We start from the raw sequence: 17,568 nt of genomic DNA, 5'->3' as shown, positions 1-17,568 counted from the left end.
CATCACACATGAAAGGAGCCTTGATTTCCTTGATGGCCCTCCAGAGAAACCCCAAGACCACTGTTTCAAGGCTAGAGGGATCCTGAGGTCACTGTAGCAACACGAAAGAGCTCCGTGGACCAAAAATCAACTCGAGATGAGAGGTTAGTCCCTGGCTTCGACTCCAGAGGAATTCCACCTTACCACAAGCACCTCAAGAGGAGGCTTCTCTCAGCTCTAGGTATGTGAGAGGGACCCTGAGTTTGCGGCCTCAAGTGGAATGGACACCGCGATGCCCTGACTCGAAATAAGGCTGGATATCCCTGCAGTGACTGGAATGCAGGCTCGTCTTGCATCTCCCAAGATGAAAGGGTGTCTGAATCCCCTGTGGAGACCACAGAGAAAGACCTAGTTCCCCACCTCATCGCGACAGGAGGCCTCAAATCCTTTGAAAACTCCAGAGGTACGCGGAGATCAGTGCCTCCAAAGGAGACGATGCCTGACTCCTCGTGAAACTTGATAGGAGACCCAGGATTCCTGTGGCACGTTTAAAGGGACACTTGGTCTCCCGTCTCAGCTGGAGAGGCGTCCCAATTGCCCTGCAAAGCCTCGAGGAGAATCCCGAGTTGTCCCTCGCAACTAGGCAGGAGTCCTGACATGGTTGAACACACACGTGTGTGGAAGGGCCATCCCCGTCGTAACTCGAGAATATACCCCAGGTTCCCGCCGCAACTCGAGAAAAACCATGAGACTTCCCCCTCGCCTCGAGATGAGGCCCGATTCCCCTGCACTGCGTGCAGAGCAATTCCGTGTTGCACATGACACATGAAAGGAGCCTTGATTTCCTTGATGGCACTCCAGAGAAACCCCAAGAACACTGTTTCAAGACTAGAGGGATCCTGAGGTCACTGTACCAACACGAAAGAGCTCCGTGGACCAAGAATCAACACGAGATGAGAGGTTAGTCCCTGGCTTCGTCTCCAGAGGAATACCACCTTACCACAAGCACCTCAAGAGGAGGCTTCTCTCAGCTCTAGGTATGTGAGAGGGACCCTGAGTTTGCGGCCTCAAGTGGAATGGACACCGCGATGCCCTGACTCGAAATAAGGCCGGATATCCCTGCAGTGACTTCAATGCAGGATCGTCTTGCATCTCCCAGGACGAAAGGATCTCTGAATCCCCTGTGGAAAGCACAGAGAAAGACTTAGTTCCCCACCTCATCGCGACCAATAGCCTCACATTCTTTGAAAACTCCAGAGGTACGCGGAGATCAGTGCCTCCAAAGGAGACGATGCCTGACTCCTCGTGAAACTTGATAGGAGTCCCAGGATTCTTGTGGCACGTGGAAAGGGACCCTTGGTCTCCCGCCTCAGCTGGAGAGGCGTTCCAATTGCCCTGCCAAGCCTCGAGGAGAATCCCGAGTTGTCCCTCGCAACTAGGCAGGAGTCCTGACGTGGCTGAACAAACACGTGGGTGGAAGGGCCATCCCCGTCGTAACTCGAGAATATACCCCAGGTTCCCGCCGCAACTCGAGAAAAACCATGAGACTTCCCCCTCGATGCGAGATGAGTCCCGATTCCCCTGCACTGCGTGCAGAGCAATTCCGTGTTGCACATCACACATGAAAGGAGCCTTGATTTCCTTGATGGCACTCCAGAGAAACCCCAAGAACACTGTTTCAAGGCTAGAGGGATCCTGAGGTCACTGTAGCAACACGAAAGAGCTCCGTGGGCCAAAAATCAACTCGAGATGAGAGGTTAGTCCCTGGCTTCGACTCCAGGGGAATACCACCTTACCACAAGCAGCTCAAGAGGAGGCTTCTCTCAGCTCTAGGTATGTGAGAGGGACCCTGAGTTTGCGGCCTCAAGTGGAATGGACACCGCGATGCCCTGACGCGAAATAAGGCTGGATATCCCTGCAGTGACTTGAATGCAGGCTCGTCTTGCATCTCCCAAGATGAAAGGATGTCTGAATCCCCTGTGGAGACCACAGAGAAAGAACCAGTTCCCCACCTCATCGCGACCGGAGGCCTCACATCCTTTGAAAACTCCAGAGGTACGCGGAGATCAGTGCCTCCAAAGGAGACGATGCCTGACTCCTCGTGAAACTTGATAGGAGTCCCAGGATTCTTGTGGCACGTGGAAAGGGACCCTTGGTCTCCCGCCTCAGCTGGAGAGGCGTCCCAATTGCCTTGCCAAGCCTCGAGGAGAATCCCGAGTTGTGTCTCGCAACTAGGCAAGAGTCCTGACGTGGCTGAACAAACACGTGTGTGGAAGGGCCATCCCCGTCGTAACTCGAGAATATACCCCAGGTTCCCGCCGCAACTCGAGAAAAACCATGAGACTTCCCCCTCACCGCGAGATGAGGCCCGATCCCCCTGCACTGCGTGCAGAGCAATTCCGTGTTGCACATCACACATGAAAGGAGCCTTGATTTCCTTGATGGCACTCCAGAGAAACCCCAAGAACACTGTTTCAAAGCTAGAGGGATCCTGAGGTCACTGTAGCAACACGAAAGAGCTCCGTGGACCAAGAAACAACACGAGATGAGAGGTTAGTCCCTGGCTTCGACTCCTGAGGAATACCACCTTACCACAAGAACCTCAAGAGGAGGCTTCTCTCAGCTCTAGGTATGTGAGAGGGATCCTGAGTTTGCGGCCTCAAGTGGAATGGACACCGCGATGCCCTGACTCGAAATAAGGCCGGATATCCCTGCAGTGACTTGAATGCAGGCTCGTCTTGCATCTCCCAAGAAGAAAGGATGTCTGAATCCCCTGTGGAGACCACAGAGAAACAACTAGTTCCCCACCTCAACGCGACCGGAGGCCTCACATCATTTGAAAACTCCAGAGGTACGCGGAGATCAGTGCCTCCAAAGGAGACAATGCCTGACTCCTCGTGAAACTTGATAGGAGTCCCAGGATTCCTGTGGCACGTGGAAAGGGACCCTTGGTCTCCCGTCTCAGGTGGAGAGGCGTCCCAATTGCCTTGCCAAGCCTCGAGGAGAATCCCGAGTTGTGTCTCGCAACTAGGCAAGAGTCCTGACATGGCTGAACAAACACGTGGGTGGAAGGGCCATCCCCGTCGTAACTCGAAAATATACCCCAGGTTCCCGCCGCAACTCGAGAAAAACCATGAGACTTCCCCCTCGCCGCGAGATGAGGCCCGATTCCCCTGCACTGCGTGCAGAGCAATTCTGTGTTGCACATCACACATGAAAGGAGCCTTGATTTCCTTCATGGCACTCCAGAGAAACCCCAAGAACACTGTTTCAAGGCTAGAGGGATCCTGAGGTCACTGTAGCAACACGAAAGAGCTCCGTGGACCAAAAATCAACTCGAGATGAGAGGTTAGTCCCTGGCTTCGACTCCAGAGGAATACCACCTTACCACAAGCACCTCAAGAGGAGGCTTCTCTCAGCTCTAGGTATGTGAGAGGGACCCTGAGTTTGCGGCCTCAAGTGGAATGGACACCGCGATGCCCTGACTCGAAATAAGGCTGGATATCCCTGCAGTGACTGGAATGCAGGCTCGTCTTGCATCTCCCAAGACGAAAGGGTGTCTGAATCCCATGTGGAGACCACAGAGAAAGACCTAGTTCCCCACCTCATCGCGACAGGAGGCCTCAAATCCTTTGAACACTCCAGAGGTATGCGGAGATCAGTGCCTCCAAAGGAGACGATGCCTGACTCCTCGTGAAACTTGATAGGAGACCCAGGATTCCTGTGGCACGTGGAAAGGGACCCTTGGTCTCCCGCCTCAGTTGGAGAGGCGTTCCAATTGCCTTGCCAAGCCTCGAGGAGAATCCCGAGTTGTGTCTCGCAAATAGGCAAGAGTCCTGACGTGGCTGAACAAACACGTGTGTGGAAGGGCCATCCCCGTCGTAACTGGAGAATATACCCCAGGTTCCCGCCGCAACTCGAGAAAAACCATGAGACTTCCCCCTCGCTGCGAGATGAGGCCCGATTCCCCTGCACTGCGTGCAGAGCAATTCCGTGTTGCACATCACACATGAAAGGAGCCTTGATTTCCTTGATGGCACTCCAGAGAAACCCCAAGAACACTGTTTCAAGGCTAGAGGGATCCTGAGGTCACTGTAGCAACACGAAAGAGCTCCGTGGGCCAATAATCAACTCGAAATGAGAGGTTATTCCCTGGCTTCGACTCCTGAGGAATACCACCTTACCACAAGCACCTCAAGAGGAGGCTTCTCTCAGCTCTAGGTATGTGAGAGGGATCCTGAGTTTGCGGCCTCAAGTGGAATGGACACTGCGATGCCCTGACGCGAGATAAGGCTGGATATCCCTGCAGTGACTGGAATGCAGGCTCGTCTTGCATCTCCCAAGAAGAAAGGATGTCTGAATCCCCGGTGTAGACCACAGAGAAACACCTAGTTCCCCACCTCATCGCGACCGGAGGCCTCACATCCTTTGAAAACTCCAGAGGTATGCGGAGATCAGTGCCTCCAAAGGAGACGATGCCTGACTCCTCCTGAAACTTGATAGGAGTCCCAGGATTCCTGTGGCACGTGGAAAGGGACCCTTGGTCTCCCGCCTCAGCTGGAGAGGCATTCCAATTGCCCTGCCAAGCCTCGAGGAGAATCCCGAGTTGTCCCTCGCAACTAGGCAGGAGTCCTGACGTGGCTGAACAAACACGTGTGTGGAAGGGCCATCCCCGTCGTAACTCGAGAATATAACCCAGGTTCCCGCCGCAACTCGAGAAAAACCATGAGACTTCCCCCTCGATGCGAGATGAGGCCCGATTCCCCTGTACTGCGTGCAGAGCAATTCCGTCTTGCACATCACACATGAAAGGAGCCTTGATTTCCTTGATGGCACTCCAGAGAAAGCCCAAGAACACTGTTTCAAGGCTAGAGGGATCCTGAGGTCACTGTAGCAACACGAAAGAACTCTGTGGACCAAAAATCAACTCGAAAAGAGAGGTTAGTCCCTGGATTCGTCTCCAGAGGAATACCACCTTACCACAAGCACCTCAAGAGGAGGCTTCTCTCAGCTCTAGGTATGTGAGAGGGACCCTGAGTTTGCGGCCTCAAGTGGAATGGACACCGCGATGCCCTGACTCGAAATAAGGCCGGATATCCCTGCAGTGACTTCAATGCAGGCTCGTCTTGCATCTGCCAGGACGAAAGGATGTCTGAATCCCCTGTGGAAAGCACAGAGAAAGACTTAGTTCCCCACCTCATCGCGATCGATAGCCTCACATCCTTTGAAAACTCCAGAGGTACGCGGAGATCAGTGCCTCCAAAGGAGACGATGCCTGACTCCTCGTGAAACTTGATAGGAGTCCCAGGATTCCTGTGGCACTTGGAAAGTGACCCTTGGTCTCCCGCCTCAGCTGGAGAGGCGTCCCAATTGCCCTGCCAAGCCTCGAGGAGAATCCAGAGTTGTCCCTCGCAAGTAGGCAGGAGTCCTGACGTCGCTGAAGAAACACGTGGGTGGAAGGGCCATCCCCGTCGTAACTCGAGAATATACCCCAGGTTCCCGCCGCAACTCGAGAAAAACCATGAGACTTCCCCCTCGCCGCGAGATGAGGCCCGATTCCCCTGCACTGCGTGCAGAGCAATTCTGTGTTGCACATCACACATGAAAGGAGCCTTGATTTCCTTGATGGCACTCCAGAGAAACCCCAAGAACACTGTTTCAAGGCTAGAGGGATCCTGAGGTCACTGTAGCAACACGAAAGAGCTCCGTGGGCCAAAAATCAACTCGAGATGAGAGGTTAGTCCCTGGCTTCGACTCCAGAGGAATACCACCTTACCACAAGCACCTCAAGAGGAGGCTTCTCTCAGCTCTAGGTATGTGAGAGGGACCCTGAGTTTGCGGCCTCAAGTGGAATGGACACCGCGATGCCCTGACGCGAAATAAGGCTGGATATCCCTGCAGTGACTTGAATGCAGGCTCGTCTTGCATCTCCCAAGATGAAAGGATGTCTGTATCCCCTGTGGAGACCACAGAGAAAGACCTAGTTCCCCACCTCATCGCGACCGGAGGCCTCACATCCTTTGAAAACTCCAGAGGTACGCGGAGATCAGTGCCTCCAAAGGAGACGATGCCTGACTCCTCGTGAAACTTGATAAGAGTCCCAGGATTCCTGTGGCACGTGGAAAGGGACCCTTGGTCTCCCGCCTCAGCTGGAGAGGCGTCCCAATTGCCTTGCCAAGCCTCGAGGAGAATCCCGAATTGTGTCTCGCAACTAGGCAAGAGTCCTGACGTGGCTGAACAAACACGTGGGTGGAAGGGCCATCCCCGTCGTAACTCGAGAATATACCCCAGGTTCCCGCCGCAACTCGAGAAAAACCATGAGACTTCCCCCTCGCCGCGAGATGAGGCCCGATTCCCCTGCACTGCGTGCAGAGCAATTCCGTGTTGCACATCACACATGAAAGGAGCCTTGATTTCCTTGATGGCACTACAGAGAAGCCCCAAGAACACTGTTTCAAGGCTAGAGGGATCCTGAGGTCACTGTAGCAACACGAAAGAGCTCCGTGGGCCAATAATCAACTCGAGATGAGAGGTTAGTCCCTGGCTTCGACTCCAGAGGAATACCACCTTACCACAAGCACCTCAAGAGGAGGCTTCTCTCAGCTCTAGGTATGTGAGAGGGACCCTGAGTTTGCGGCCTCAAGTGGAATGGACACCGCGATGCCCTGACGCGAAATAAGGCTGGATATCCCTGCAGTGACTGGAATGCAGGCTCATCTTGCATCTCCCAAGAAGAAAGGATGTCTGAATCCCCTGTGGAGACCACAGAGAAAGACCTAGTTCCCCACCTCATCGCGACCGGAGGCCTCACATCCTTTGAAAACTCCAGAGGTACGCGGAGATCAGTGCCTCCAAAGGAGACGATGCCTGACTCCTCGTGAAACTTGATAGGAGTCCCAGGATTCCTGTGGCACGTGGAAAGGGACCCTTGGTCTCCCGCCTCAGCTGGAGAGGCGTCCCAATTGCCTTGCCAAGCCTCGAGGAGAATCCCGAGTTGTGTCTCGCAACTAGGCAAGAGTCCTGACGTGGCTGAACAAACACGTGTGTGGAAGGGCCATCCCCGTCGTAACTCGAGAATATACCCCAGGTTCCCGCCGCAACTCGAGAAAAACCATGAGACTTCCCCCTCGCCGCGAGATGAGGCCCGATTCCCCTGCACTGCTTGCAGAGCAATTCTGTGTTGCACATCACACATGAAAGGAGCCTTGATTTCCTTCATGGCACTCCAGAGAATCCCCAAGAACACTGTTTCAAGGCTAGAGGGATCCTGAGGTCACTGTAACAACACGAAAGAGCTCCGTGGACCAAAAATCAACTCGAGATGAGAGGTTAGTCCCTGGCTTCGACTCCAGAGGAATACCACCTTACCACAAGCACCTCAAGAGGAGGCTTCTCTCAGCTCTAGGTATGTGAGAGGGACCCTGAGTTTGCGGCCTCAAGTGGAATGGACACCGCGATGCCCTGACTCGAAATAAGGCCGGATATCCCTGCAGTGACTGGAATGCAGGCTCGTCTTGCATCTCCCAAGACGAAAGGTTGTCTGAATCCCCTGTGGAGACCACAGAGAAAGACCTATCTCCCCACCTCATTGCGACAGGAGGCCTCAAATCCTTTGAAAACTCCAGAGGTATGCGGAGATCAGTGCCTCCAAAGGAGACGATGCCTGACTCCTCGTGAAACTTGATAGGAGACCCAGGATTCCTGTGGCACGTGGAAAGGGACCCTTGGTCTCCCGTCTCAGCTGGAGAGGCGTCCCAATTGCCCTGCCAAGCCTCGAGGAGAATCCAGAGTTGTCCCTCGCAAGTAGGCAGGAGTCCTGACGTCGCTGTAGAAACACGTGGGTGGAAGGGCCATCCCCGTCGTAACTCGAGAATATACCCCAGGTTCCCGCCGCAACTCGAGAAAAACCATGAGACTTCCCCCTCGCCGCGAGATGAGGCCCGATTCCCCTGCACTGCGTGCAGAGCAATTCCGTCTTGCACATCACACATGAAAGGAGCCTTGATTTCCTTGATGGCACTACAGAGAAGCCCCAAGAACACTGTTTCAAGGCTAGAGGGATCCTGAGGTCACTGTAGCAAAACGAAAGAGCTCCGTGGGCCAATAATCAACTCGAGATGAGAGGTTAGTCCCTGGCTTCGACTCCAGAGGAATACCACCTTACCACAAGCACCTCAAGAGGAGGCTTCTCTCAGCTCTAGGTATGTGAGAGGGACCCTGAGTTTGCGGCCTCAAGTGGAATGGACACCGCGATGCCCTGACGCGAAATAAGGCTGGATATCCCTGCAGTGACTGGAATGCAGGCTCGTCTTGCATCTCCCAAGAAGAAAGGATGTCTGAATCCCCTGTGGAGACCACAGAGAAAGACCTAGTTCCCCACCTCATGGCGACCGGAGGCCTCACATCCTTTGAAAAATCCAGAGGTACGCGGAGATCAGTGCCTCCAAAGGAGACGATGCCTGACTCCTCGTGAAACTTGATAGGAGTCCCAGGATTCCTGTGGCACGTGGAAAGGGACCCTTGGTCTCCCGCCTCAGCTGGAGAGGCGTCCCAATTGCCTTGCCAAGCCTCGAGGAGAATCCCGAGTTGTGTCTCGCAACTAGGCAAGAGTCCTGACGTGGCTGAACAAACACGTGTGTGGAAGGGCCATCCCCGTCGTAACTCGAGAATATACCCCAGGTTCCCGCCGCAACTCGAGAAAAACCATGAGACTTCCCCCTCGCCGCAAGATGAGGCCCGATTCCCCTACACTGCGTGCAGAGCAATTCCGTGTTGCACATCACACATGAAAGGAGCCTTGATTTCCTTGATGGCACTCCAGAGAAACCCCAAGAACACTGTTTCAAGGCTAGAGGGATCCTGAGGTCACTGTAGCAACACGAAAGAGCTCCGTGGGACAAAAATCAACTCGAGATGAGAGGTTAGTTCCTGGCTTCGACTCCAGAGGAATACCAACTTACCACAAGCACCTCAAGAGGAGGCTTCTCTCAGCTCTAGGTATGTGAGAGGGACCCTGAGTTTGCGGCCTCAAGTGGAATGGACACCGCGATGCCCTGACGCGAAATAAGGCTGGATATCCCTGCAGTGACTTGAATGCAGGCTCGTCTTGCATCTCCCAAAATGAAAGGGTGTCTGAATCCCCTGTGGAGACCACAGAGAAAGACCTAGTTCCCCACCTCATCGCGACCGGAGGCCTCACATCCTTTGAAAACTCCAAAGGTACGCGGAGATCAGTGCCTCCAAAGGAGACGATGCCTGACTCCTCGTGAAACTTGGTAGGAGTCCCAGGATTCCTGTGGCACGTGGAAAGGGACCCTTCGTCTCCCGCCTCAGCTGGAGAGGCGTCCCAATTGCCTTGCCAAGCCTCGAGGAGAATCCCGAGTTGTGTCTCGCAACTAGGCAAGAGTCCTGACGTGGCTGAACAAACACGTGTGTGGAAGGGCCATCCCCGTCGTAACTGGAGAATATACCCCAGGTTCTCGCTGCAACTCGAGAAAAACCATGAGACTTCCCCCTCGCCGCGAGATGAGGCCCGATTCCCCTGCACTGCGTGCAGAGCAATTCCGTGTTGCACATCACACATGAAAGGAGCCTTGATTTCCTTCATGGCACTCCAGAGAAACCCCAAGAACACTGTTTCAAGGCTAGAGGGATCCTGAGGTCACTGTAGCAACACGAAAGAGCTCCGTGGGCCAAAAATCAACTCGAGATGAGAGGTTAGTCCCTGGCTTCGACTCCAGAGGAATACCACCTTACCAGAAGCACCTCAAGAGGAGGCTTCTCTCAGCTCTAGGTATGTGAGAGGGACCCTGAGTTTGCGGTCTCAAGTGGAATGGACACCGCGATGCCCTGACGCGAAATAAGGCTGGATATCCCTGCAGTGACTTGAATGCAGGCTCGTCTTGCATCTCCCAAGATGAAAGGATGTCTGAATCCCCTGTGGAGACCACAGAGAAAGACCTAGTTCCCCATCTCATCGCGACCGGAGGCCTCACATCCTTTGAAAACTCCAGAGGTACGCGGAGATCAGTGCCTCCAAAGGAGACGATGCCTGACACCTCGTGAAACTTGATAGGAGTCCCAGGATTCCTGTGGCACGTGGAAAGGGACCCTTGGTCTCCCGTCTCAGCTGGAGAGGCGTCTCAATTGCCTTGCCAAGCCTCGAGGAGAATCCCGAGTTGTGTCTCGCAACTAGGCAAGAGTCCTGACGTGGCTGAACAAACACGTGTGTGGAAGGGCCATCCCCGTCGTAACTCGAGAATTTACCCCAGGTTCCCGCCGCAACTCGAGAAAAAACATGAGACTTCCCCCTCGCCGCGAGATGAGGCCCGATTCTCCTGCACTGCGTGCAGAGCAATTCTGTGTTGCACATCACACATGAAAGGAGCCTTGATTTCCTTCATGGCACTCCAGAGAAACCCCAAGAACACTGTTTCAAGGCTAGAGGGATCCTGAGGTCACTGTAGCAACACGAAAGAGCTCCGTGGACCAAAAATCAACTCGAGATGAGAGGTTAGTCCCTGGCTTCGATTCCAGAGGAATACCACCTTACCACAAGCACCTCAAGAGGAGGCTTCTCTCAGCTCTAGGTATGTGAGAGGGACCCTGAGTTTGCGGCCTCAAGTGGAATGGACACCGCGATGCCCTGACTCGAAATAAGGCCGGATATCCCTGCAGTGACTGGAATGCAGGCTCGTCTTGCATCTCCCAAGACGAAAGGGTGTCTGAATCCCCTGTGGAGACCACAGAGAAAGACCTAGTTCCCCACCTCATCGCGACCGGAGGCCTCACATCCTTTGAAAACTCCAGAGGTACGCGGAGATCAGTGCCTCCAAAGGAGACGATGCCTGACTCCTCGTGAAACTTGATAGGAGACCCAGGATTCCTGTGGCACTTGGAAAGGGACCCTTGGTCTCCCGTCTCAGCTGGAGAGGCGTCCCAATTGCCCTGCCAAGCCTCGAGGAGAATCCCGAGTTGTCCCTCGCAAGTAGGCAGGAGTCCTGACGTCGCTGAAGAAACACGTGGGTGGAAGGGCCATCCCCGTCGTAACTCGAGAATATACCCCAGGTTCCCGCCGCAACTCGAGAAAAACCATGAGACTTCCCCCTCGCCGCGAGATGAGGCCCGATTCCCCTGCACTGTGTGCAGAGCAATTCCATGTTGCACATCAAACATGAAAGGAGCCTTGATTTCCTTGATGGCACTCCAGAGAAACCACAAGAACACTGTTTCAAGGCTAGAGGGATCCTGAGGTCACTGTAGCAACACGAAAGAGCTCCGTTGACCAAGAATCAACACGAGATGAGAGGTTAGTCCCTGGCTTCGACTCCTGAGGAATACCACCTTACCACAAGCACCTCAAGAGGAGGCTTCTCTCAGCTCTAGGTATGTGAGAGGGACCCTGAGTTTGCGGCCTCAAGTGGAATGGACACCGCGATGCCCTGACTCGAAATAAGGCCGGATATCCCTGCAGTGACTTCAATGCAGGCTCGTCTTGCATCTCCCAGGACGAAAGGATGTCTGAATCCCCTGTGGAAAGCATAGAGAAAGACTTAGTTCCCCACCTCATCGCGACCAATAGCCTCACATTCTTTGAAAACTCCAGAGGTACGCGGAGATCAGTGCCTCCAAAGGAGACGATGCCTGACTCCTCGTGAAACTTGATAGGAGTCCCAGGATTCCTGTGGCACTTGGAAAGGGACACTTGGTCTCCCGCCTCAGCTGCAGAGGCGTCCCAATTGCCCTGCCAAGCCTCGAGGAGAATCCAGAGTTGTCCCTCGCAACTAGGCAGGAGTCCTGACGTCGCTGAAGAAACACGTGTGTGGAAGGGCCATCCCCGTCGTAACTCGAGAATATACCCCAGGTTCCCGCCGCAACTCGAGAAAAACCATGAGACTTCCCCCTCGCCGCGAGATGAGGCCCGATTCCCCTGCACTGCGTGCAGAGCAATTCCGTGTTGCACATCACACATGAAAGGAGCCTTGATTTCCTTGATGGCACTCCAGAGAAACCCCAAGAACACTGTTTCAAGGCTAGAGGGATCCTGAGGTCACTGTAGCAACACGAAAGAGCTCCGTGGGCCAAAAATCAACTCGAGATGAGAGGTTAGTCCCTGGCTTCGACTCCAGGGGAATACCACCTTACCACAAGCACCTCAAGAGGAGGCTTCTCTCAGCTCTAGGTATGTGAGAGGGACCCTGAGTTTGCGGCCTCAAGTGGAATTGACACCGCGATGCCCTGACGCGAAATAAGGCTGGATATCCCTGCAGTGACTTGAATGCAGGCTCGTCTTGCATCTCCCAAGATGAAAGGATTTCTGAATCCCCTGTGGAGACCATAGAGAAAGAACCTGTTCCCCACCTCATCGCGAACGGAGGCCTCACATCCTTTGAAAACTCCAGAGGTACGCGGAGATCAGTGCCTCCAAAGTAGACGATGTCTGACTCCTCGTGAAACTTGATAGGAGTCCCAGGATTCCTGTGGCACGTGGAAAGGGACCCTTGGTCTCCCGCCTCAGCTGGAGAGGCGTCCCAATTGCCTTGCCAAGCCTCGAGGAGAATCCCGAGTTGTGTCTCGCAACTAGGCAAGAGTCCTGACGTGGCTGAACAAACACGTGTGTGGAAGGGCCATCCCCGTCGTAACTCGAGAATATACCCCAGGTTCCCGCCGCAACTCGAGAAAAACCATGAGACTTCCCCCTCACCGCGAGATGAGGCCCGATTCCCCTGCATTGCATGCAGAGCAATTCTGTGTTGCACATCACACATGAAAGGAGCCTTGATTTCCTTCATGGCACTCCAGAGAAACCCCAAAAACACTGTTTCAAGGCTAGAGGGATCCTGAGGTCACTGTAGCAAAAAGAAAGAGCTCCGTGGACCAAAAATCAACTCGAGATGAGAGGTTAGTCCCTGGCTTCGACTCCTGAGGAATACCACCTTACCACAAGCACCTCAAGAGGAGGCTTCTCTCAGCTCTAGGTATGTGAGAGGGATCCTGAGTTTGCGGCCTCAAGAGGAATGGACACCGCGATCCCCTGACTCGAAATAAGGCCGGATATCCCTGCAGTGACTTGAATGCAGGCTCGTCTTGCATCTCCCAAGAAGAAAGGATGTCTGAATCCCCTGTGGAGACCACAGAGAAACACCTAGTTCCCCACCTCATCGAGACCGGAGGCCTCACATCCTTTGAAAACTCCAGAGGTACGCGGAGATCAGTGCCTCCAAAGGAGACGATGCCTGACTCCTCGTGAAACTTGATAGGAGACCCAGGATTCTTGTGGCACGTGGAAAGGGACCCTTGGTCTCCCGCCTCAGCTGGAGAGGCGTTCCAATTGCCCTGCCAAGCCTCGAGGAGAATCCAGAGTTGTCCCTCGCAACTAGGCAGGAGTCCTGACGTGGCTGAACAAACACGTGGGTGGAAGGGCCATCCCCGTCGTAACTCGAGAATATACCCCAGGTTCCCACCGCAACTCGAGAAAAACCATGAGACTTCCCCTCGATGCGAGATGAGGCCCGATTCCCCTGTACTGCGTGCAGAGCAATTCCCTCTTGCACATCACACATGAAAGGAGCCTTGATTTCCTTGATGGCACTCCAGAGAAACCCCAAGAACACTGTTTCAAGGATAGAGGGATCCTGAGGTCACTGTAGCAACAAGAAAGAACTCTGTGGACCAAAAATCAACTCGAAAAGAGAGGTTAGTCCCTGGATTCGTCTCCAGAGGAATACCACCTTACCACAAGCACCTCAAGAGGAGGCTTCTCTCAGCTCTAGGTATGTGAGAGGGACCCTGAGTTTGCGGCCTCAAGTGGAATGGACACCGCGATGCCCTGACTCGAAATAAGGCCGGATATCCCTGCAGTGACTTCAATGCAGGCTCGTCTTGCATCTCCCAGGACGAAAAGATGTCTGAATCCCCTGTGGAAAGCACAGAGAAAGACTTAGTTCCCCACCTCATCGCGACCAATAGCCTCACATTCTTTGAAAACTCCAGAGGTACGCGGAGATCAGTGCCTCCAAAGGAGACGATGCCTGACTCCTCGTGAAACTTGATAGGAGTCCCAGGATTCCTGTGGCACTTGGAAAGGGACACTTGGTCTCCCGCCTCAGCTGGAGAGGCGTCCCAATTGCCCTGCCAAGCCTCGAGGAGAATCCAGAGTTGTCCCTCGCAACTAGGCAGGAGTCCTGACGTCGCTGAAGAAACACGTGGGTGGAAGGGCCATCCCCGTCGTAACTCGAGAATATACCCCAGGTTCCCGCCGCAACTCGAGAAAAACCATGAGACTTCCCCCTCGATGCGAGATGAGGCCCGATTCCCCTGCACTGCGTGCAGAGCAATTCCGTGTTGCACATCACACATGAAAGGAGCCTTGATTTCCTTGATGGCACTCCAGAGAAACCCCAAGAACACTGTTTCAAGGCTAGAGGGATCCTGAGGTCACTGTAGCAACACGAAAGAGCTCCGTGGGCCAAAAATCAACTCGAGATGAGAGGTTAGTCCCTGGCTTCGACTCCAGGGGAATACCACCTTACCACAAGCACCTCAAGAGGAGGCTTCTCTCAGCTCTAGGTATGTGAGAGGGACCCTGAGTTTGCGGCCTCAAGTGGAATGGACACCGCGATGCCCTGACGCGAAATAAGGCTGGATATCCCTGCAGTGACTTGAATGCAGGCTCGTCTTACATCTCCCAAGATGAAAGGATGTCTGAATCCCCTGTGGAGACCACAGAGAAAGAACCAGTTCCCCACCTCATCGCGACCGGAGGCCTCACATCCTTTGAAAACTCCAGAGGTACGCGGAGATCAGTGCCTCCAAAGGAGACGATGCCTGACTCCTCGTGAAACTTGATAGGAGTCCCAGGATTCCTGTGGCACGTGGAAAGGGACCCTTGGTCTCCCGCCTCAGCTGGAGAGGCGTCCCAATTGCCTTGCCAAGCCTCGAGGAGAATCCCGAGTTGTGTCTCGCAACTAGGCAAGAGTCCTGACGTGGCTGAACAAACACGTGTGTGGAAGGGCCATCCCCGTCGTAACTCGAGAATATACCCCAGGTTCCCGCCGCAACTCGAGAAAAACCATGAGACTTCCCCCTCACCTCGAGATGAGGCCCGATTCCCCTGCACTGCGTGCAGAGCAATTCCGTGTTGAACATCACACATGAAAGGAGCCTTGATTTCCTTGATGGCACTCCAGAGAAACCCCAAGAACACTGTTTCAAGGCTAGAGGGATCCTGAGGTCACTGTAGCAACACGAAAGAGCTCCGTGGACCAAGAATCAACACAAGATGAGAGGTTAGTCCCTGGCTTCGACTCTGAGGAATACCACCTTACCACAAGCACCTCAAGAGGAGGCTTCTCTCAGCTCTAGGTATGTGAGAGGAACCCTGAGTTTGCGGCCTAAAGTGGAATGGACACCGCGATGCCCTGACTCGAAATAAGGCCGGATATCCCTGCAGTGACTGGAATGCAGGCTCGTCTTACATCTCCCAAAACGAAAGGGTGTCTGAATCCCCTGTGGAGACCACAGAGAAAGACCTAGTTCCCCACCTCAACGCGACAGGAGGCCTCAAATCCTTTGAAAACTCCAGAGGTATGCGGAGATCAGTGCCTCCAAAGGAGACGATGCCTGACTCCTCGTGAAACTTGATAGGAGACCCAGGATTCCTGTGGCACGTGGAAAGGGACCCTTGGTCTCCCGTCTCAGCTGGAGAGGCGTCCCAATTGCCCTGCAAAGCCTCGAGGAGAATCCCGAGTTGTCCCTCGCAACTAGGCAGGAGTCCTGACATGGCTGAACACACACGTGTGTGGAAGGGCCATCCCCGTCGTAACTCGAGAATATACCCCAGGTTCCCGCCGCAACTCGAGAAAAACCATGAGACTTCCCCCTCGCCGCGAGATGAGGCCCGATTCCCCTGCACTGCGTGCAGAGCAATTCCGTGTTGCACATCACACATGAAAGGAGCCTTGATTTCCTTGATGGCACTCCAGAGAAACCCCAAGAACACTGTTTCAAGGCTAGAGGGATCCTGAGGTCACTGTAGCAACACGAAAGAGCTCCGTGGACCAAGAATCAACACGAGATGAGAGGTTAGTCCCTGGCTTCGACTCCTGAGGAATACCACCTTACCACAAGCACCTCAAGAGGAGGCTTCTCTCAGCTCTAGGTATGTGAGAGGGATCCTGAGTTTGCGGCCTCAAGTGGAATGGACACCGCGATGCCCTGACTCGAAATAAGGCCGGATATCCCTGCAGTGACTTGAATGCCGGCTCGTCTTGCATCTCCCAAGAAGAAAGGATGTCTGAATCAGCTGTGGAGACCACAGAGAAAGACCTAGTTCCCCACCTCATCGCGACCGGAGGCCTCACATCCTTTGAAAACTCCAGAGGTACGCGGAGATCAGTGCCTCCAAAGGAGACGATGCCTGACTCCTCGTGAAACTTGATAGGAGTCCCAGGATTCTTGTGGCACGTGGAAAGGGACCCTTGGTCTCCCGCCTCAGCTGGAGAGGCGTTCCAATTGCCCTGCCAAGCCTCGAGGAGAATCCCGAGTTGTCCCTCGCAACTAGGCAGGAGTCCTGACGTGGCTGAACAAACACGTGGGTGGAAGGGCCATCCCCGTCATAACTCGAGAATATACCCCAGGTTCCCGCCGCAACTCGAGAAAAACCATGAGACTTCCCCCTCGATACGAGATGAGGCCCGATTCCCCTGTACTGCGTGCAGAGCAATTCCGTCTTGCACATCACACATGAAAGGAGCCTTGATTTCCTTGATGGCACTCCAGAGAAACCCCAAGAACACTGTTTCAAGGATAGAGGGATCCTGAGGTCACTGTAGCAACACGAAAGAACTCTGTGGACCAAAAATCAACTCGAAAAGAGAGGTTAGTCCCTGGATTCGTCTCCAGAGGAATACCACCTTACCACAAGCACCTCAAGAGGAGGCTTCTCTCAGCTCTAGGTATGTGAGAGGGACCCTGAGTTTGCGGCCTCAAGTGGAATGGACACCGCGATGCCCTGACTCGAAATAAGGCCGGATATCCCTGCAGTGACTTCAATGCAGGCTCGTCTTGCATCTCCCAGGACGAAAGGCTGTCTGAATCCCCTGTGGAAAGCACAGAGAAAGACTTAGTTCCCCACCTCATCGCGACCGATAGCCTCACATCCTTTGAAAACTCCAGAGGTATGCGGAGATCAGTGCCTCCAAAGGAGACGATGCCTGACTCCTCGTGAAACTTGATAGGAGACCCAGGATTCCAGTGGCACTTGGAAAGGAACACTTGGTCTAGCGCCTCAGCTGGAGAGGCGTCCCAATTGCCCTGCCAAGCCTCGAGGAGAATCCAGAGTTGTCCCTCGCAACTAGGCAGGCGTCCTGACGTCGCTGAAGAAACACGTGGGTGGAAGGGCCATCCCCGTCGTAACTCGAGAATATACCCCAGGTTCCCGCCGCAACTCGAGAAAAACCATGAGACTTCCCCCTCGCCGCGAGATGAGGCCCGATTCCCCTGCACTGCGTGCAGAGCAATTCTGTGTTGCACATCACACATGAAAGCAGCCTTGATTTCCTTCATGGCACTCCAGAGACACCCCAAGAA

The sequence above is a fragment of the Cervus elaphus genome, chromosome 18 (assembly GCF_910594005.1).
Source record: "Cervus elaphus chromosome 18, mCerEla1.1, whole genome shotgun sequence".
Taxonomy (NCBI): Eukaryota; Metazoa; Chordata; class Mammalia; order Artiodactyla; family Cervidae; genus Cervus; species Cervus elaphus.
Note: the sequence above shows the minus strand (reverse complement) of the source record.